Raw genomic sequence first — 22,293 nt, forward strand, 5'->3', positions numbered from 1 at the left:
ATAGTGAAGTTTTGTTACCTTCTAGGATCTTTGAGGAATACATACGAACGGGATTTGACTGGTTGAAACAACGTTTAGGGTTTGATTTTCACAGATTCCTTTCTTTGCAAATTGAACCGGTGGAAATACAAAATCGATCGTGCATGCTATATGGACCTTTTTAGGATATGAAGAAGGATTTATCTAACAAAACTACACTTCATGTTATCTCTGGGACCCTTACGATGATAAATCAAAGCAAGTACACATTTCACCTTCAAAGGGGAATTTACCAAACCTATCGCGGTGAAAAAAGTGTTTTGTTGTTAGGAGCTCTCCTCAAACAATTGTATGGCATTTTTCCGCAGTAACAGTTACTGGAAATTGGACAGTGCAGTTATATTAACAAGACTTTTAGCTTTAAGTAGATATAAGACACTTACATGTACCAACATTTGTTGTTTGTCTAAAATCTGCGATCGTGACACAAGGTGCTGCATGACTTACAACTGTAGGCTGTCATTGTAAATAAGAATTTGTTCTTAACTGACTTGCCTAGTTAAATAAAAGAAAATGGTGTCTTCATCAAGTCAGAATAAGCAATGATTGTTATGTAAAACTATAGGATGTAATTTGAGACGGCTTAGATTCCAATTCAATGAAATGGACTGTGAAAGCAGAGTTGAAATGAGAATTTAAAATGATCTTATGATCTTCAGAAACTACAACCATAATGTTCTCTCTTTACCTCTAAATGCCTCCTTTTCAGGTCGAGTCGGCACTGCATGCAAATCTTTAAGAAACTACATTAAAAACTTCTTCGGGATAGGGGGCAGCATTTTCACTTTTGGATAAATAGCGTGCCCAAATTAAACTTCCTGCTACTTATCCCCAGAATATAAGATATGCATATTATTAGTAGATTTGGATAGAAAGCACTGAAGTTTCTAAAACTGTTTGAATCATGTCTGTGAGTATAACAGAACTTATGTAGCAGGCAACACCCAGAGGACAAACCATTCAGCTATTTTTTTTTGAGTTCACTGTCTATTCAATGAGCTTTCATTGGGAAACCAGATTTATAAGGGACTTGTTTGCAGTTCCTACCGCTTCCACTGGATGTCACCAGTCTTTAGAAATTGGTTGAGGTTATTCCTTTGTGTAATGAAGAAGTATGGCCATCTTGAATGAGTGTCACTTGAAGTGGACTTTTTGAGAGAGGCGCATGACTCGAAAAGTAGCGTCAGTTTGTTGTCTTCCTGTATTGAACACAGATCATCCCGTCTTCAATTTGATCGATTATTAACATTTAAAATACCTAAAGTTGTATTACAAAAGTAGTGTTTTGGCAAAGTTTACAGGTAACTTTTGAGATATTTTGTTGGAAGCTGTGTTTTTCTGGATCAAACGTGCCAAATAAATGGACATTTTGGATATATATCAACGGAATTAATCGAACAAAAGGACCATTTGTGATGTTTATGGGACATATTGGAGTGTCAACAAAAGAAGCTCGTCAAAGGAAAGGCATGATTTATATTTTATTTCTGAGTTTTGTGTCACGCCTGCAGGGTTGAAATATGCTACTCTCTCTTTGTTTACTGTTGTGCTATCATCAGATAATAGCTTCTTATGCTTTCGCCAAAAAGCCTTTTAAAAATCTGACATGTTGGCTGGATTCACAACGAGTGTAGCTTTAATTTGGTATCTTACATGTGTGATTTAATGAAAGTTTGATTTTTATAGTATTTTATTTGAATTTGGCACTCTGCATTTTCCCTGGCAATTGGCCAAGTGGGACACAAGCGTCCCGCCTATCCCAGAGAGGTTTTAAATAAACTACTTTTTTGCTTACATTTCCATGTACGAAATAAAAATCTAATGTTCAATGTGTTTCCATCGCATTTTCAATTCTACCGATTAGTTTTGTAACAAAATAGAAAATGTGCTATTTTGTATTACATAGCAAATGTGCCTACTCTGGTCTTGGCACATGTCCTCTATGCAACATCTCACAGATACAGTGTGGGTAGGCTCTGTGGTAGGTTATTCTACATGATGAGATTATCATGTATAAGAATGAGAATATTTTGGGGGGTCAAATGGCAGTCAAGCAACGCTCATCATGTCACCAGAATAAAAACATTTATTAGAAAGGAGCATCAAGCTCATACCGTGCACTTCCACCACCCTGTGAAGTTCATCATAATTTATTTAATCTGTAGCCCACTAAATTGAATGTTTTCCGAGTCGTAGTGGGAGGACCACACACCATATCATCGTGTGACTCCACGTTTACTTCGATATGATGGTTATTCTATCAATATTTGCAGATAAAGACATTTCCACCACCATTTCTCGCATAATCAATTTTACAGACACAAAAAGATCCAACCATGTCGAACGAACAAAAGATCCGTCGGTATTTCTAAAAGTGTCCCGAAACTTCCTGTTTCCATCACAGCTGTCCTTATTTTGTTATACATCATGGCTTTACTCGCATAAAAACTGTGGATGGAAACGTGGTTAGTAAGATACTTAATTGTTACCCAGAAATGGTTTCATCTTGATATATAAAGAGGAACGTGGAAATGAATTGAAAAAATGAATTTAATCCATTTAAAAAGGGATATGATACATGTGGATATAATTCTCCCACCAATTGCAAATAACCACATTTTGTATTTTCCACATGCACTCAAGAAAATGCACCTAGTTCTCAGAGTGCGCATAATTAAATGAATCGGAATCCAACATTGCATATTCAATTTACTAATAAAATAGTTTCTTAAAACATCACCAACAAGCTCAATTTGAACACCAGAATGTGGTTGAGTACTCACTCAGCCACCCTCTAACATATGCAGGAGTAGAAAGAGGAACTATTTGCATACATCGCAATTATCATTGTCAACTTTTCACGTAATCCACATTGCGATGAAAATACACCTCGCGTTTAGGCCCAGCTGGGTACTTTTCCAGTGACTTCAGTGAAACCTTCGCCTCCACCCTGAAGCTCTTTAAGCTGAAGAGAAGTCGAAGCAAAGTTACTGTGACTCCATGTTAGCTCGTTATAATCCCTGCCTGTTGGCTAAAGCTCATTAGCTTTAGCATAAATGGATGCTGTCTAGCGGGGGGGCGGTGGAATCGGGGCAGGGTGGCGGTGATGGCACTTCCGCCATGACAAGTATCGCTCGCCCACCTGACAGCCATGGGGGTCTCAGGTAATTTGGAGGCGGAAGGAGAGGTGGTGGGAAAGAGAGATGAAGGGAGGAATATAGAGAAGGGAGTGTACAGGTAGTTGAAATAGCATCGAGAGGTGAGTGAGTCACAGTCACCCGTGAGTCATTCTACCTGCATCAGCTTTTGATTAGCTTAGGTATCCCCATCCACTCTGTGACACAGAATAGATTGTGCCTCATGCTGAAGAGAAAAAGGCTGTTGAAATGTACTTATTATCACAATGATAGCTTTTCAGTATGAACCCTTCTGTGAAGTGCCATCATAATGTATAGGGGAAATTGAAAGAGTGTGAAGCTATCTTGATCTATCGAAGCAGTGACTGTCCATCTACACAGTAATCTATGTGTGTGTGTGCGTGTGTGTGTGTGTGCGTGTGTGTGTGTGTGTGTGTGTGTGTGTGTGTGTGTGTGTGTGTGTGTGTGTGTGTGTGTGTGCATATGTTTGTCCCTGCATGTGTGTGTGTATGGTATGGCGTTCATGCGAGTATGTGAGCATGTGTATGTGTTTATATCCCTGACGACCACTTCCTCATCCTAATGTGGTTTTAAGATGACTCTACCGCCACCAGCCTCCACCAATTGGATCCAGCTCACTGGAGGAGCTGACAGTGCTGTTAGTACCTCTTGCCATACCCCCTCTCCGAATATTTACATCCTTATGAAGACCGTTGGGGACAGGCGAAGCCAAGCTCCACATGCAGGTTTTTTGACATGAATCTTGTTCTGTAGGCAGCTCTGCAGAGTGGACACTAGATGTTTTTATACATTTTTACATTAAAGCCTATTTTGACTTTGCAGCTGTTCTATCTAAGGGGAAATCGCTCAGTTCTGCCTCCAGGACAAGACTCCTAACAATACACGTCAACCCTGTGTTCCATGCGCCTCAGCAAGCATGTGTGTGTGTGAGAGAAAGAGACAAATAAGAGAGTGAGATCATCCTTCAGGCTTTAATGCAGAATGCAGGAATCTGTGTACATGACTAAGTGCCATGGTAGAGAACACTTATGAGAGGGTCCATCTGTCTGGTGAATATCTCCGTGCGTGAGTTTTTACGTACAGTTGAAGTCGGACGTTTACATACACTTAGGTTGGAGTCCTTAAAACTTGTTTTTCAACCACTCCACAAATGTTTTGTTAACAAACTATAGCTTTGGCAAGTCGGTTAGGACATCTACTTTGTGCATTTTTCCAACAATTGTTTACAGACAGATTATTCCACTTATAATTTACTGTATCACAATTCCAGTGGGTCAGAAGTTTACATACACTAAAAAGACTGTGACTTTAAGCAGCTTGGAAAATTCCAGAAGATTATGTCATGGCTTTAGAAGCTTCTGATAAGCTTATTGACATAATTTGAGTCAATTGGAGGTGTACCTGTGGATGTATTTCAAGGCCTACCTTCAAACTCAGTGCCTCTTTGCTTGACATCATAGGAAAATCAAAATAAATCAGCCAAGACCTCCGAAAATGAAGTCTGGTTCATCCTTGGGAGAAATTTCCAAACGCCTGAAGGTACCACGTTCATCTGTACAAACAATAGTACGCAAGTATAAACACCATGGGACCACGCAGCCGTCATACCGCTCAGGAAGGAGACCCGTTCTGTCTCCTAGAGATGAACGTACTTTGGTGCGAAAAGTGCAAATGAATCCCAGAACAACAGCAAAGGACTTTGTGAAGATGCTGGAGGAAACAGGTACAAAGGTATCTATATCTACAGTAAAACGAGTCCTATATCGACATAACCTGAAAGGCCTCTCAGCAAGGAAGAAGCCACTGCTCCAAAACCGCCATAAAAGAGCCAGACTATGGTTTGCAACTGCACATGGGGACAAAGATCGTACTTTTTGGAGAAATGTCCTCTGGTTTGATGAAACAAAAATACAATGACCATAATGACCATCGTTATGTTTGGAGGAAAAAGGGGGTGGCTTGCAAGCCGAAGAACATCATCCCAACTGTGAAGCACGGGGGTGACAGCATCATGTTGTGGGGGTGGTTTGCTGAAGGAGGGACTGGTGCACTTCACAAAATAGATGGCATCATGAGGCAGGTGGATGTGGATATATTAAAGCAACATCTCAATGTGATAATGTTGCGTCTAGGTGGTAGGTGCAGGAGTCAGGCGCAGGAGAGCAAGGAATGTCTGAGAAGAGTGTTTTAATAAGAAAGTCCACCAACACAGGAATGGCACAAACGAAAAAGGTACAACGCCTTCGACAACAGAGAACCCGTACAAACGCATGGAGGAACAAACAAAGTCCGACAATCACACAAGTGTGTGAAATCAGTGAAAACAAATAATGGTATAACCTCACCGAGCACATCACATTGAAAGACTAATCCCGCACAAACGTAGGCAGGCAACAGGGTACATACAGTGCCTTGCGAAAGTATGCGGCCCCCTTGAACTTTGCGACCTTTTGCCACATTTCAGGCTTCAAACATAAAGATATAAAACTGTATTTTTTTGTGAAGATTTAACAACAAGTGGGACACAATCATGAAGTGGAACGACATTTATTGGATATTTCAAACTTTTTTAACAAATCAAAAACTGAAAAATTGGGCGTGCAAAATTATTCAGCCCCTTTAATTTCAGTGCAGCAAACTCTCTCCAGAAGTTCAGTGAGGATCTCTGAATGATCCAATGTTGACCTAAATGACTAATGATGATAAATACAATCCACCTGTGTGTAATCAAGTCTCCGTATAAATGCACCTGCACTGTGATAGTCTCAGAGGTCCGTTAAAAGCGCAGAGAGCATCATGAAGAACAAGGAACACACCAGGCAGGTCCGAGATACTGTTGTGAAGAAGTTTAAAGCCGGATTTGGATACAAAAATATTTCCCAAGCTTTAAACATCCCAAGGAGCACTGTGCAAGCGATAATATTGAAATGGAAGGAGTATCAGACCACTGCAAATCTACCAAGACCTGGCCGTCCCTCTAAACTTTCAGCTCATACAAGGAGAAGACTGATCAGAGATGCAGCCAAGAGGCCCATGATCACTCTGGATGAACTGCAGAGATCTACAGCTGAGGTGGGAGACTCTGTCCATAGGACAACAATCAGTCGTATATTGCACAAATCTGGCCTTTATGGAAGAGTGGCAAGAAGAAAGCCATTTCTTAAAGATATCCATAAAAAGTGTCGTTTAAAGTTTGCCACAAGCCACCTGGGAGACACACCAAACATGTGGAAGAAGGTGCTCTGGTCAGATGAAACCAAAATTGAACTTTTTGGCAACAATGCAAAACGTTATGTTTGGCATAAAAGCAACACAGCTGAACACACCATCCCCACTGTCAAACATGGTGGTGGCAGCATCATGGTTTGGGCCTGCTTTTCTTCAGCAGGGACAGGGAAGATGGTTAAAATTGATGGGAAGATGGATGGAGCCAAATACAGGACCATTCTGGAAGAAAACCTGATGGAGTCTGCAAAAGACCTGAGACTGGGACGGAGATTTGTCTTCCAACAAGACAATGATCCAAAACATAAAGCAAAATCTACAATGGAATGGTTCAAAAATAAACATATCCAGGTGTTAGAATGGCCAAGTCAAAGTCCAGACCTGAATCCAATCGAAAATCTGTGGAAAGAACTGAAAACTGCTGTTCACAAATGCTCTCCATCCAACCTCACTGAGCTCGAGCTGTTTTGCAAGGAGGAATGGGAAAAAATGTCAGTCTCTCGATGTGCAAAACTGATAGAGACATACCCCAAGCGACTTACAGCTGTAATCGCAGCAAAAGGTGGTGCTACAAAGTATTAACTTAAGGGGGCTGAATAATTTTGCACACCCAATTTTTCAGTTTTTGATTTGTTAAAAAAGTTTGAAATATCCAATAAATGTCGTTCCACTTCATGATTGTGTCCCACTTGTTGTTGATTCTTCACAAGAAAATACAGTTTTATATATTTATGTTTGAAGCCTGAAATGTGGCAAAAGGTCGCAAAGTTCAAGGGGGCCGAATACTTTCGCAAGGCACTGTATATACACACAGAAATTAATGCAAATGAAACCAGGTGTGAAAAAGAACCATAGACAAAACAAACAGAAAAGGAAAAAGTGATCTGGGATGGCTAGTAGACTGGCGACGCCGAGCGCCGTCCGAACAGGGAGAGGAGCCACCTTCGGTAGAAGTCGTGACACTCAGGACATCAGTTAGGAAGTCGCAAATGGGTCTTCCAAATGGACAATGACCCCAAGCACACTTCCAAATTTGTAGCAAAATGGCTTAATAAGGACAACAAAGTCAAGGTATTGGAGTGGCCATCACAAAGCCCTGACCTTAATCCTATAGAAAATGTGTGGGCAGAACTGAAAAAGCGTGTGCGAGCAAGGAGGCCTTACAAACCTAACTCAGTTACACCAGCTCTGTCAGGCGGAATGGGACAAAATTCACCCAACTTATTTTGGGAAGCTTGTGGAAGGCTACCCGAAACATTTGAACCAAGTTAAGCAATTTAAAGGCAATGCTACCAAATACTAATTGAGTGTATGTAAACTTCTGACCCACTGGGAATGTGATGAAAGAAATAAAAGCTGAAATAAATCATTCTCTCTACTATTATTGTGACATTTCACATTCTTAAAAATAAAGTGGTGATCCTAACTGACCTAAAACAGGAAATTTTTACGAGGATTAAATGTCAGGAATTGTGATAACTTCTGACTTCAACTGTATATAAGGGAAAGACTGTGTTTGTTTGTGCTCTTTACCCATTTAGTGTATTTTTGCTTTCTAATCTGAATTACAGAACATTGTAACTTGTCTTATCGTATTTTCTCTGTATCCCAGCAACCACTCCCAGGCATGTCGGCATAAGAGCGAAATTACAAAGGCAAAAATAACTCATTGCCATCCTTGAAAATCGATAACGACGTGAGGTTTTTCCTCAGGCTTTTAACAACGCTAATCCCCCCTCCCCCCTATCAAAATACTCTTAAGGAAAGACACAACTATTAATATTACTGGCATTAGTCAGTAAGACTTATATTCACGCACTGCAGGGAGAGTTTAGGAACACTTAAAACTGACTCCATTACTGAAGACCCACAGAGCTTTAAATACATTAACGGGCTTAAGTCATTCAGTGCATCAGTATCAGTAGTTTAGAGATCAGCAGAGCTGCCAATGAGAACAGGACAGCAAAGTGATTCACAGGAGTCTGGTCTTTGTGAGAAAGTTCTAAAAGTTAAACTATATATACAGGAGTATGTGGACACCGGTTGCAACACTCACTACCGAGTTCCAAAATGGCTCTAGAAGCAACGTCAGCACAATAACTGTTCATCGGGAGCTCCATGGGATGGTTTTCCATGGCAGAGGAGCCGCACACAAGCCTAAAATCACCATGCGCAATAACAAGTGTCAGCTGGAGTGATGTAAAGCTTGTAGCCATTAGAGTCAGGAGCAGTGGAAACGCGTTCTCTGGATTGATGAATCACACTTCACCATCTGGCAGTCCGATGGACAAATCTGGGTTTGGAAGATGCCAGGAGAACGCTACCTGTCTCAATGCATACTGCCAACTGTCAAATTTGGTGGAGGAGGAATAATGGTATGGGGCTGTTTTTCATGGTTCGGGCTAGACCCCTTAGTTCCAGTGAAGGGAAATCTTCATGCTACAGCATACAATGACATTCTACACAATTATGTGCTTCCAGGCCCTTTCCTGTTTCAGCATGACCATACAGAAATGGTTTGTCGAGATTTGTGTGGAAGAGTCCTGACCTCAACCCCACCGAACACCTTTAGGATGAATTGGAACACCGACTGTGAGCCAGGCCTAATTGCCCAACATCTGTGCCCGACCTCAATAATGCTCTTGTGGCTGAATGGAAGCAAGTCCCGGCAGCAAATGTTCCAACATCTAGTGTAAAGCCTTCCCAGAAGAGTTTTAGCAGCAAAGGAGGGACCAACTCCCTATTAAAGTCCATGATTCTGGAATGAGATGTTCGACGAGCAGGTGTCCACATACCTTTGGTCATGTCGTGTATATCAATGTTCTCTTGAAGTCCTACCCTTTCCAGTCTCCAATAGAGACAATATTCTGACTGAAGGTATTTATTCCCTAATAAAGGTATACAGACCAAACCTTGTTAGAGTTGCATTCATCCCCCTCCTCTCCCCTGTAACTGGTCCCCAGGTTGTTGCTGTAAATCAGAATGTGTTCTCAGTCAACTTACCTGGAAAATAAGCGTAACATAAAAAATAAAATGCAAATGTTTTTTTTTTAAGAAAATGAAAAGCTGCACACTCAACACTCTTAGAGAAAAGGATTCCAAAAGGTTTCTTTGGCTGTCCCCATAGGAGAACCCTTTTTGGTCTCAGGTAGAACACTTCCACCCTCTGTGGAAAGGGTTCTAAATGGAGCCAATAAGGTTTCTACCTGGAATGAATAGGCTTCTTCTATGGGGACAGCCAAATAACCATTTTAGGTTCTAGATAGCACTTTTTTAAGTGTAGTAGCTACAACAATTTATTAACCAATGTTTCGATGGCAAGCTGTCTTCAGTTTCGAGTTACGGATTTCTAACCTTTGGAATTCGTGCAAAGTTGGAGTTCTCCAAACAAAAAGTAAACTTTTTGGAAGACGCGGTTCAGTGTTTCAATTTAAAGCTGAGAAATAGTTTCCAGTCCACTATAGGTCAGTGCTAGTGAGTACTACAGTAGAAGGATGAAAGACTAGGCGCACACCCTGCAAGTCATCTGAGCTAAAGCTTAAACATTTACCTTGGGAGCTAACTTCAGTCCTCAGGTCTACAGGGAACTGTTGCTCACCTAAGCAGTGGATATCATGATATCCATCACATCCCTCAACCCAACCCTTCCAACTGCTCACCACGGCAAGCCTTGAGGGTCAGATGGGCATCCACCCACTCCAACCCTGCTGAATGCAGGCATACCATTCACCCAAGGCGTTCCAAAAGAACCCAGCATAAACCCAACCTCCCCCCACCCCCAGAGATATCTACTGACTGTGATCAAACAACCAATGTAAAGGGGACTACAACGTGAAAGAGCCAAGCCTGCAACATGAAAGGTGTCTTACTGCCTTTGAACCAGCTGATGGGTGCAGTAGTGTATGTATAACGAACTTCTGACTGTGCAAATCTCCACAGATGTACATGTGGATATGGAGAGGAATGACTGAGATTAGATCAAAGATGATTGAGGAATTTCAACATAAGAACCAGCAGATTGGACCAGGTAAGCCACTGTGGGATGTTATGACAAGTTGAACATTCTCTTACAGACTGTTCACCTCGAGCTAATCCTGATTGTGTGTCTTTATCGCCCTCTTACCTTCTCTATCTTTTCACCCTTTGATCTCATCAGTTTGAACGGGACTGACAGATGTCAGAGAGGAGGCCTCGTGGGTAAAAGGCCCATGCTGACGTCTGACAAACCAATCTGTCAGAGAAATCAGCTCTGACAACGGTTTTACTCTTCCTCGTCGCTGGAATTAATCAGATCTTTTGTACTTTTACTGGTGTTCACCATGGTGGGTGTTATGGTGCATTTGCTGGTGAGATAGGTCGATTTATTTAGCCATTTAGGAGATGTTGGATAATACCATGGAGAATTGTCTCGTGTGAAATGATGCTAATAGAAGGAATGTGCTGTGTAATGTCACATTTACATTCATTTTCATGATCAATGAAATTGCTGTGAGGATGGGTGGGGTGTTGGGGGGTGAGTGGGTTGGTCTCATCTACCACATGAGTGGTTGTCAGAGTGTTGATGACTCATAATAACATAGTGATCCGTATCCCAGGGTGTCGAGCGTGCAGGTGGCGGGAAGCCCAATATGGAAACGCCACAGCGTCCACCGCGGGACGCCCTCAGCTCTCATCAGCATCTGCCACGTCTCCGAGAGGAGCGGGACACACCCCCGCTGGGCGCACACAAAGACACGCCACACACACATACAAACACTCACTCACTCACTCATGCTGAGCACACATACCAACTTAACTCACTCAGACATTGAATGTTCTAGTACAAGTATTTAAAATACTGCTGAAATAAGGACAAAATAACTGACAGCTTTGAAAGATATACACCCCTTCAAATGAGTGGATGAGCCACACCCGTTTCTAACAGGTGTATAAAATCGAGCACACAGCCATGCAATCTACATAGACAGACATTGGCAGTAGAATGGCCTTACTGAAGAGCTCAGTGACTTTCAACGTGGCACCGTCATAGGATGTCACCTTTCCAACAAGTCAGTTCGTCAAATTTCTGCCCTGCTATAGCGGCTCGGTCAACTGTAAGGGCTGTTATTGTGAAGTGGAAACGTCTAGGAGCAACAACGGCTCAGCAGCGAAGTGGTAAGCCACACAAGCTCACAGAACGGCACGCCGAGTTCTGAAGCGGGTAGTGCATAAAAATCGTCTGTCCTCGGTTGCAACACTCACTACCGAATTCCAAACTGCCTCTAGAAGCAACGTCAGTACAATAACTTTTCGTCAGGAGCTTCATGAAATGGTTTTCCATGGCCTAGCAGCCAAGCCTAAGATCACTATGCCAAGCGTCGGCTGGAGTGGTGTAAGGCTCGCCGCCATTGGACTCTGGAGCAGTGTAAACGTGTTCTCTGGAGTGATGAATCACGCTTCACCTTCTGGCAGTCAGGCGGACAAATCTGAGTTTGGAGGATGCCAGGAGAATTGTCTGGGGCTGTTTTTCATGTTTCTGGCTAGGCCCCTCAGTTCCAGTGAAGGGAAATCTTAACGCTACAGAATACAATGAATTATTGACGATTCTGTGGTTCCAACTTTGTGGCAACAGTTTGGGGAAGGCCCTTTCCTGTTTCAGCATGACAATGCCCTAGTGCACAAAACAAAGTCCATACAGAAGTGGCTTGTCGAGATCAGTGTGGAAGAACTTGTCTGGCCTGCACAGAGCCCTGACATCAAATCTATCGAACACCTTTGGGATGATTGCTCAACATCCGTGCCTGACCTCACTCCTGCTCTTGTGGCTAAATGGAAGCAAGTCCCAGCAGAAATGTTCAAACATCTAGTGGAAAGCCTTCCCAGAAGAGTGGAGGCTGTTATAGCAGCAAAGGGGGACCAACTCCATATTAATGCCCATGGATTTGGAATGAGATGTTTGACAAGCAGGTGTCCACATACTTTTTGTCATGTAGTGTAAGTGGCAGTGAACACCTATAAAATGCAGTTCGGATGCGGTTAATGACGTTAGACAATTTTGTTGTATATGACTTTAAATTATTCTCCCTTTTACTTAGTGGGACTAAGATAGAGTGGGTACTGGATTCTCCTCTCAGTCCAAACTGAAGTTCAGCAAAGCCCCTCTGTGCTGCTGTCCATGGTGCTGAAACAGCATTGCCTCCATTCCGGTTCAACCCACATACCACCATTTTGGCTCCATTCACTGCAGATGCATTCCTTCCCAGGTGTGAGCCAACAACCACTTCATCACCTTGTTACTGATTGTTAAAAAAAGAAACGCTTGTGGAAAGCCCATTTAGATTAAAAGGGCCACACCGTGCCGGTCCTTCAATGAATGCTAAAAACATTGGGTGTTAAAAGCATTCAGCCTCATTTGTGTAATTGCATTAAAAGCACACTTGCCTCCTCGGCTTTCTGAATTATAATGTCAAAATGTGCAGACAGCGGGCTTTTTGATACCATAGCGGAAACGTATTAAGATAAAATACTTCTTGGCCGGCAATCAAAAGTGACACAATTTGTTATTAGCCCACGATGCCGTGCATTAGGCCTAGTGGTCATAAAAGCCAGATGGCCACATGAAGATGGAGATTATGCCTAAACACGATGCCCTGATCATCATCAGTCAAACATCCTGGTCAAAGCCCTCTAGGAACATGCAGTAACTTAACCTGTTGCAGAGGTAATTGCACACAAAACACCCATGCAGAGACTCAGGCAGACACCAACTCAGTGGTAAGAGTGTCTACCCAGTGATTAGAAATTTGGGGGTTCGATCCTTGGTCGAGTCAAACCAAAGAATCTAAAGAAGGGACTTAATGCTTCTCTGCTTGGCACTCAGCATTAAATGAATTGTCCAGTGAAAATATATCTCTTAAAAGTTCAGATTCTGTTAACTCATACCCAAATAATGTTGATGACTCATCCTATATTTGTGGCCAAAGCATAAATTGGAGGGGAAAAAAACACTTCAAAACCCTATCTCAAACTTGTATCTCAAACAGACTGTTTCAAAAAATGCTTGCTATTTCCTCTAACAGGATGATGGCATCCTCCTGAGCAGGATGAGCTGGCCAATCAGTCTACTCATATTCATGTTTTATATTACCGGTATACGCCCACACCATTCTGTTGTTGGGGTATGCCCACCATTACAACACATTAAAGCTGCTTTTTAACAGAACTTAATCAAAGAAAAAACTATTTCACTCATATTGCAATTGATTATAGGCTATATTTCATAGAAATCTGGAAACACTGGACAGTTACTTTAAGGAGATGGATTAGTGCTACTGCCCTGCGACAGACTAGTGTCCTTTCCAGGGGGGTGTACTTGTACATTGAGCTGCCTCAGGCTACAGAAACAGGAGATAGGCTCGTACTGGCTCGAATTAATTGTCCAAGGCTTACTTTACATACAGACACAGACACAGACACAAACTATATAATATAATATGAGGCACAGAAGGAGGTGCCATTTGGAATGCAGCCCTAGAGACTAAAGACACGCCACTCTGCCGGACACCCAATTAGGATCTCTGTATTCCCCCCCCCCCCCCCCCACCCCCCCCACCCCTTCCCCCCTTAACTCTCCTAAATACAAGGCCCCCCTATGGTACTCCATACTCAATGGTAACACTGTTACCACAGAACACACACACACCTCTGCTCCTTGCACAACAGTCTGTAAATAAACCAATTAAGAATGCAATGGATAGGGAAACGGCCCGCCGAATCCACCTGTGTAACTGTGTGCCCTGACAGCGCACACGCGTGTGTGTGTGTATACCGTATGTGTGCGTGGAAGCTTTTCACTTCACAGACAAGTACACCTGTTCATTCCCACAGGGGGCTCGCGTCTCACACACACACACACACACACACACACACACACACACACACACACACACACACACACACACACACACTGACTGGAAAGGTTATGGTTGGAAAGGCTGTTGTAGTCAAAAGAAAAGAAAAACAGCTCTGACATCATGTGATATACTCCCATTGTTCTGTTGTTGTATTGTTGCGTCTGTGATCTTTAAATAACCTGAGGTATGGCATCTGTCTAGAAAATATGCAGGTATTGTGTGTGTGTGTGTGTGTGCGTGTATGTATTTGGACAAGCCTGCTTGTGTGTGTCTGTGTCGTTTTGTCCTGTGTTTGTGCGTGTGCGTGCATGTGTGTGCATTTGCGAATGCAACCTGAACGTGAGTGTACATCAACTCCTTGTGTGTCCACACTCTTCACCTTTGTGTGCACTACTCCTTAATGATAGGACTAACATGCAGCCCCTCGCCCCCCAGTGAGTACACAGCCGTTTGGGGCCAGACTGTGTCAGGGTGTGTAAGAGTGTGTGAGGTGTGAGCAACGGTGCTTAGAAATAGAGAAAGGTGTTGAGACACTTGACATTTCCCACTGTCACCAACAGCCAGGAAAGGGGATTTAAGAGATGCACTTATAACGCCTCAGCAGCTTTATCTCTCTCTTCTCTCTCTTCTCTCCCTTTTTCTCTCTTCCTCTCACTCGATCCTCCGTCCCCCTCTCTCTTTTTCTTGCTTTGTGTCTCTCTCTCTCTCTTTATATATATATATATATATATATATATATATATATATATATATATATTTCCCTCCTGCATCTTTCTTATTAAACTGACCACCATAGCCCAAAGCCCCCCCCTTACAAGACTGAATTAGACCGAAGGGCAGATAATCAAATCGGGAAGCTTCTTAAAATTGAAGTGCATTGTTCCTCAGGTCGTACGGAGGCACTTTCACATCAATAACTTCATAATTTTGTGTTTTCTTAATAAAAGAGACAAATCAAATGAGGCTCGGTGATGAAGAACACTTCAATCAGACCCATTGTGTTGTGGTGTGGAATCAAAAAGGCCAACTTGACCGGGTTGCTTCAAACTTTAAGGCTTCATCACTTTTCAAGCTGTACAAAAATGTCCCCATCTAAACCGACACAGTAGAAAGTAACTGCCTAACTCATTAAAGAAATGAAGTAGTGGCTACTCAAACATCTCCAATGGTCAGCAGAACTCAAATTGTAAGCGTGGTACAAACTCATATGTCAATAAGATTTCTTATCGCTTGTTGTTTTGAGTACTGTTAACAAATATTTGGTTATTGAGTAAATATATTTATGATTGATTCTATTATGTTTTACATCTTTACTTCAAATAATAATGTAGTAGTCAGACACGTTGATATTTGAGTAAATATATATATTAATGCCTGTTAAGGTGGGCTAAAATTACAATTTGTCAAATATATAAAATAATATTAAACATTAAGACACAACCACCGAAATGTACTTATCAGAATTACGTAACACTTACACTAGGGGAAAAAATTATAGTGAAGGTTAATAACTTAAGCAGAAGGCACCCAACATTGTTATGTGTGAGTGTTGAAGTAACTTCAATCATTATAGTTCAGAATCCAGTGTCAAAAAGTTCAGAAACGTTTTTACAACTTATTACTTCAAGTACTGAACACGGAGAGTTGGCCACCTCACCTTGCGTTCCTAGGAAACTATGCAGTATTTCGTTTTTTATGTGTTATTTCTTACATTGTTACCCCAGGAAATCTTAGGTTTTATTACATACAGTTGGGAGGAACTATTGGATATAAGAGCAACGTCAACTCACCAACATTACGACCAGGAAAACAACTTTCCCGAAGCGGATCCTCTGTTTGGCCCACCACCCAGGACAAGGGATCGGATCCCAGCCAGCGACCCAAAACAACCACGCCGCAGAAGGGGCAGACAGAGCGGTCTTCTGGTCAGGCTCCGTAGACGGGCACATCGCGCACCGCTCCCGAGCATACTACTCGCCAATGTCCAGTCTCTTGACAACAAGGTAGACAAAATCAGAGCAAGGATTGCCTTCCAGAGAGACATATGTAACGTTCTTTCTTTCATGGAAACATGGCTCACTCAAGATAGCTATCGGAGTCGGTAAAGCCACCTGGTTTATTCACGCATCGCACCGACAGAAACAAGCATCTCTCTGGTAAGAAGAAGGACGGGGGTGTATGCCTTATGATTAATGAGAGGTGGTGTGATCATAACAACATACAAGAACTCAAGTCCTTTTGTTCACCAGACTAAGAATTCCTCACAATCAAATGCCGACCGCATTATCTACCAAGAGAATTCTCTTCGATCACAATCACAGTCGTGTATATTCCCCCTAAAACAGGAAGCACCCGTGCTTAGGTCTGTTCAACGCCGACAAATCTGATTCCACGCTTCAAGATCGCTTCAATCACGTGGACTGGGATATGTTCCGCATAGCATCGAACAACAAAATGGATGAATACGCTGATTCGGTGAGCGAGTTTATTAGCAAGTGCATCGGTGATGTTGTACCCACAGCGTCTATTAACCTCTTCAACCTATGGGGGCGCTATTTCATTATTGGATAAAAAAACGTGCCCGTTTTAAGCGCAATATTTTGTCACAAAAAGATGCTCGACTATGCATATAATTGACAGCTTTGGAAAGAAAACACTCTGACGTTTCCAAAACTGCAAAGATATTGTCTGTGAGTGCCACAGAACCAATGCTACAGGCAAAACCAAGATGAAATTTCATACAGGAAGTGAGCCAGATTTTTGAGGCGCTGTGTTCCAATGTCTCCTTATATGGCTATGAATGCGCAAGGAATGAGCCTACACTTTCTGTTGTTTCCCCAAGGTGTTTGCAGCATTGTGACGTATTTGTAGGCATATCATTGGAAAATTGACCATAAGAGACTACATTTACCAGGTGTCCGCTCGGTGTCCTCCGTCGAAACTATTGCGTAATCTCCAGGTGCGTGCATTTTTCCATTTTGAACAGAGGAGAAACCAAACTACTACTAGCCACGAGTGACTTATCATCGAATAGGTGAAAGGTGAAAAACACCTTAAGGATTTATTCTAAACAACGTTTGCCATGTTTCTGTCGATATTATGGAGTTAATTTGGAAAAAAGTTTGCGTTGTAATGACTGAATTTTCGGGTTTTTTTGGTAGCCAAACATGATGCAGAAAACGGACCGATTTCTCCTGCACAAATAATCTTTCAGGAAAAACTGAACATTTGCAATCTAACTGAGAGTCTCCTCATTGAAAACATCTGAAGTTATTCAAAGGTAAATGGTTTTATTTGAATGGTTTTCTGGTTTTTGTGAAAATGTTGCCTGCTGAATGCTAACGCTAAATGCTAACGCTAGCTATCAATAGCTATCAATACTGTTACACAAATGCTTGTTTTGCTATGGTTGAGAAGTATATTTTTGAAAATCTGAGATGACAGTGTTGTTAACAAAAGGCTAAGCTTGAGAGCTAGCATATTGATTTAATTTCATTTGCGATTTTCATGAATAGTTAACGTTGTGTTATGCTAATGAGCTTGTGGATAGATTTACACAATCCTGGATACAGGTTTTTTTCTTAGCTAAACCTGACGCACAAAATGGAGCGATTTATCCTAAACAAATAATCTTTTAGGAAAAACTGAACATTTGCTATCTAACTGAGAGTCTCCTCATTGAAAACATCAGAAGTTCTTCAAAGGTAAATTATTTTATTTGAATGGTTTTCTGGTTTTTGTGAAAATGTTGCCTGCTGAATGCTAACGCTAAATGCTATGCTAACTATCAATGCTGTTACACAAATGCTTGTTTTGCTATGGTTGAGAAGCATATTTTTGAAAATCTGAGATGACAGTGTTGTTAACAAAAGGCTAAGCTTGAGAGCTAGCATATTTATTTCATTTCATTTGCGATTTTCATGAATAGTTAACGTTGCGTTATGGTAATGGGCTTGAGGCTGTAGTCACGATCCCGGATCCGGGATGGCTCGACGCAAGAAGTTAAAACATTCCCCAACCAGAAACCATGGATTGATGGCAGCATTTGTGCAAAACTGAAAGCGCGAACCGCTGCTTTTAATCAGAAAACATGACCGAATACAAACAGTGTAGCTGTTCCCTCCGCAAGGCAATCAAACAAGCTAAGCGTCAGTATAGAGACAAAGCAGAGTCGCAAATCAACGGCTCAGACATGAGAGGTATGTGGCAGGGTCTACAGTCAATCACGGACTGCAATAGGAAAACCAGCCCCGTCGCGGACCACAATGTCTTGCTCCCAGACAAACTAAACTTCTTGGCTCGCTTTGAGGACAATACAGTCCCACTGACACGGCCTGCGACCAAAACCTGCGGGCTCTCCTTCGCAGCAGCCAACGTGAGTAAAACATTTAAACTTGTTAACCCTCGCAAGGCTGCAGGCATCCCCAGCCGCGTCCTCAGAGCATGCGCAGACCAGCTGGCTGGTGTGTTTACGGACGTATTCAATCAATCCTTATCCCAGTCTGCTGTTCCCACATGCTTTAAAGAGGGCCACCATTGTTCCTGTTCCCAAGAAAGCAAAGGTAACTGAGCTAAACGACTACCGCCCCGTAGCACTCACTTCCGTCATCATGAAGTGCTTTGAGAGACGAGTTCACCTACACCCTACCTGACACCCTAGACCCACTCCAACTTGCTTACCGCCCCAATAGGTCCACAGACAACGCAATCGCAACCATACTGCACACTGCCCTAACCCATCTGGAGGAATACCTATGTAAGAATGCTGTTCATCAACTACAGCCCAGCATTTAACATTTTACCTCTGTATTTGCCAACAAAGGGTATATAACAAAGTATTGAGATAAACTCTTGTTATTGACCAAATACTTATTTTCCACCATAATTTTCTAAACAAATCATTAAAAAATCCTACAATGTGATTTTCTGGATTTCATAGCTGATGAAAATTACAGGCCTCTCTCATCTTTTTAAGTGGGAGAACTTGCACAATTGGTGGCTGACTAAATACTTTTTTGCCCCACTGTATATACTGTACTCTATACCATCTACTGCATCTTGCCTATGCCGTTCTGTACCATCACTCATTCATATATTTTTATGTACATATTCTTCATCCCTTTACACTTGTGTGTATAAGGTAGTTGTTGTGAAATTGTTAGGGTAGATTACTTGTTAGATATTACTGCACTGTCGGAACTAGAAGCACAAGCATTTCGCTACACTCACATTAACATCTGCTAACCATGTGTATGTGACAAATAAAATTTGATTTGATTTGAACTCAAATGGTTCTAGGCAACGGGTTTCCATCCCAAAACATTGTTAGCAGGTCTTTTTACAGTGTATGCTTAGCTCACAAACGTACTACCGCTTCGGCATCAAGTTACCTCAACTTCATTTTCTCCTATACAACTCCTATACAAAATCAAATCTTCTGTGTACTGTATCAGAGCAGGTTGGAGGCACACATAGTCAATGCAGGTTGACGTTTTTTGGGACAAATCATGTTCTGGAGGCAACTCTGCCCCAAAGGTGAAAACCTTGCCATGCTACCTCTAGCCTGAGGAGATTAGAAGCCACCCGTCTTTGTTATCACCGCAGGAAGCCTTTGAATAGAGACGTGTGATAATTCACTACAGCCGCGCTGCAGAGAGATGCTGTTCAAATTGAAAAGAGAAGCCAAAAAAATGAATAGGCTATAATCTGTTGAGAGCGTTGTAATACTGTTCTGTACATAACCCTGGTGGCTGGCAGGAGTTAAACATAGAAATACACACAAGTGGATAAAACAACAACTAAACACACATACAAACACAGGTATACACACACACACACACACACACATAGGCAGGTAGGCACGTACGCATACACACAAGCAAACACACATACACACAATCTCTGTAAATTCCCCTCTGATTCTCCATTCCAGGACCACCATGCATCACCCCCTGCTCTACTCTCACTACCTCTAATCAGGTTTGGATATCTTACTTTCTCAATGTAGTTACTAGTTACCCATCCACAATTGTAATCAGTAATGTACTTTTGGAATACCCAAACTCAGTAAAGTAATCGGATTGCTTTGTTACTTTTGGATCACTTTCCCCTTAAGAGGCATTAGAAGAAGACAAAGCGGAACCATCAAACGCATTCGGTGTGTCATCGTAGTGGTCTCTGACACAAGGTCAGAATTGCTCAGGAGGAACAAACTTAAACTTGTGATTTTTTTCAATGCTGAATTGAATGTTATTGAGAATGTATCTTTTTCTATTTCTGAATTTAAAGTAATCCAAGAAGTAATGATCTAGTTTTCCAAAAATATCTGTAATCTGATTACAATACTTTTGCTGGTAACTACTTACAGTAGAGTTTTTTTGGTAATCAGATGGCATGTAATTATGCCTCTAATATACTATAGCTCAGCCTTTTGCTCATTGTGAACTGCTTTTTAAATCCTTTTTGTTACACATTTCCTTTTAGCACGCCATCTCACAGCCCTCTCTCAGAGACAAACTCTGTAACTTTCTAACTCCTGCAGTAGGATCCTCTCTCCCACTGGAGCCAAGCAGGCCAGGGAGGTCTTAAACCGGCCCTTCTCACCTAGGGCCCTGGCCACCAATTAGTCACTTGGGGTCATGGATGCCAAGGTTCTTTTCACACCGTGGTGTCAGCCAATTTTGAATTTTTTTATATTATACCTTTATTTAACTAGGCAAGTCAGTTAAGAACAAATTCTTATATACAATGACGGCCTACACCGGCCAAACCCGGACGACGCTGGGCCAATTGTACGCCGCCCTATGGGACTCCCAATCACAGCCGGTTGTGATACAGCCTGGGTTCGAACCAGGATGTCTTTAGTGACACCTCTAGCACTGAGATGCAGTGCCTTAGACCGCTGCACCACTCGGGAGCCCAATCACAGGCAGTCTGCTTGGGTCCCAGATCCCCAACTCCTGCCTCCACTTCTTAGTGTGCCTTAAGTAGTGACAGAGAGCAATCATATCTCTGAACATGCGGCGTGGTGTGCATGTACAGAAAACACTACCTTTCCATGTTCACTTCAATCCTATGCATGTCAATAAAGTATCCTTATGTGTAACTCTGAGGTTGCCTCATTCCCCTCTCACTGAGCGAGGTGCTAGCGGGTTACAGATCATCCAAAACGTAAAGTCGCTCTTTTTCACTTGAATGCACTGATGTAACCACACTACTGGCATACAGTACGCATCCCTTCCTTCTCTCTCTCACACACACACACACACACACACACACACACACACACACACACACACACACACACACACCTCTCTACCCCTTACTTAGAGTGGCGTGTTGTGGACAGAGGTGAGGGTCAATGGAGGCTGCTGAGGGGAGGACGGCTCATAATAATGGCTGGGACGGAGCCAATGGAGTGGCATCAAACACATGCGTTCCATGTATTTGATACCATTCCACTGAATCTGTTCCAGCCATTAGCATGAGCCCGTCCTCCCAAATTAAGGTGCCATGAACCTCCTGTGGTGATGGTCCTCTCAGGAGGGTCTGTACAGCCGGTGTCTGTGGTAGGGGCCACCAGGAGGATGTCTGCTTGGATAAGGCTCAGTGGGTGGCGGGGCCCAGGTCACAGTGAGGTTAGCAGACCAGCCTCGGGGCTCTTATCGCAGCCACTGCCACCGCTGCTTGCACAGCTAAAAGGTTGATGGAACAGGGCCGAGCGTAGACAGGACAGGGCCTGTCTGTTTCTGTGAGGTGCAGATGTAATGAGTCTATTCGTCATCTCTTCTTCTTTATGTCTCTGGCTAACATCTTCCTTTATCTCTGACTACTACTCTCCAGGCAATCTTGCAGTGTTTCTTCTTTACTTGGTTCTTGATTCTCTCTCTCTTTCCCTCTTTCCCTCCCTGCCAGGTCAGGTTTCTGTAACGGTCACAGAGGGAACAGTGCACTTCTCTGGCAGAGACCAAAACAAACAA

The 22,293-nt window shown here is 42.4% G+C and overlaps 1 protein-coding gene across 5 annotated transcripts in view; it reads right to left on the reverse strand.

Moving 5' to 3' along the window:
* Positions 1-22,293, reverse strand: part of LOC139416202 (VPS10 domain-containing receptor SorCS2-like) — a 337,490-nt gene that overhangs the window by 200,958 nt on the left and 114,239 nt on the right. The gene's annotated exons all lie outside the window — the stretch shown is intronic.

This window comes from Oncorhynchus clarkii, chromosome 9 (assembly GCF_045791955.1).
Source record: "Oncorhynchus clarkii lewisi isolate Uvic-CL-2024 chromosome 9, UVic_Ocla_1.0, whole genome shotgun sequence".
Classification (NCBI taxonomy): domain Eukaryota; kingdom Metazoa; phylum Chordata; class Actinopteri; order Salmoniformes; family Salmonidae; genus Oncorhynchus; species Oncorhynchus clarkii.